Source organism: Schistocerca gregaria, chromosome 2 (assembly GCF_023897955.1).
Source record: "Schistocerca gregaria isolate iqSchGreg1 chromosome 2, iqSchGreg1.2, whole genome shotgun sequence".
Classification (NCBI taxonomy): domain Eukaryota; kingdom Metazoa; phylum Arthropoda; class Insecta; order Orthoptera; family Acrididae; genus Schistocerca; species Schistocerca gregaria.
Window position 1 is genome coordinate 517,495,027 of NC_064921.1, and position 1,276 is coordinate 517,496,302.

At 46.6% G+C, this 1,276-nt stretch overlaps 1 pseudogene; it reads left to right on the top strand.

The window, feature by feature from the left end:
- The first annotated feature begins 371 nt into the window (after window positions 1-371).
- On the top strand, window positions 372-489 carry LOC126337332 (5S ribosomal RNA; annotated as a pseudogene).
- The last annotated feature ends 787 nt before the right edge of the window (window positions 490-1,276 follow it).

Consider the following 1,276-nt stretch of genomic DNA (forward strand, 5'->3'; position numbering starts at 1 on the left):
ACGCCAACTGGAGCACTTAATGCTTGCGCGCCCCGGTGCCACGTCGAGAGACACCGGTGTTTTTCCCATCCCTCCCCCCTTTCCTCCCGTGTGGTGGCTGCAGCAGCACGTATGTGACAGAGACAGCGTCGTCTTCGGTGCGCTGAAATATCCGTCCGGAATCTTATCAAATGGGACCCTGTTAATCTGTTTTGCGAGCGTTCAACATGAGCAGGAAAGGTGCGGGTTTAGGTGTGCCATTTGTTAACGCTCAGTGGGAAGACACGTAGATTTGTCTGTAAAGACAGATGGGAAAGTACTGTGCTTAATATGTCGCTCTGCCTGAACAGAGCGACGTCACTACTAAAATAGACATTTCTCAACACACGAAGGCCAACAGCCTTGCCGCAGTGGTAACACCGGTTCCCGTCAGATCACCGAAGTTAAGCGCTGTCGGGCTGGGCTAGCACTTGGATGGGTGACCATCCAGTCTGCCGAGCGCTGTTGGCAAGCGGTGTGCACTCAGCCCTTGTGAGGCAAATTGAGGAGCTACTTGATTGAGAAGTAGCGGCCAGGAGAGCGGTGTGCTGACCACATGCCCCTCCACATCCGCGTCCAGTGACGCCTGTGGGTGAGGATGACGCGGCGGCCGGTCGGTACCGTTGTGACTTCATTGACTGTTCTGGAGGAGTTTAACACACGAAGGGATTGTTGGAGTGGACAGAAGAGAACTGATGACTAAATTAAAATCAGAATTACCACAGTCTGAAGACGTAAGCCTTGTTTATACTGTTCATTGTAAAATAAAAATAAAAATATAGTTTTTTGTAATACTACTCCTATTTATAGAAACTTGCGCTACTTCACTTTGGATATTGTTGTTAAACTAAATTACCCGCAGATATCTGAGTTGAAATACATATCGGAAAGCGTACTTCGTGGAAGCTACATTGTTGCACTGAGAATTGCAAAAAGTGGAAGTCATTTTCGGAAGGCCGGTTTGTAAAAGATTGTTTTGTACAATGTTCGAAGGTAATATGCCCGCCTGTAGTTGTCCAATTTGAGGTGTTAAGCTTGTCTGAACATACAATTTCCCGAAGAGTGGAAGATATTGGTGCAGAATTAAAGAAGCAGTTGCGCCATAAACGTCGAAACTTCGTAGAGTAATCGATTGTCTTAAATGAGAGCACTGACAACAGTACCATAAGCTCAACTTGAAGTTTTTGTGAGGGGTGTCGAGAAAGATTTCACTGTTACCGAGGACAATATACTGCCTTTTACATCAAGAACTGCTATG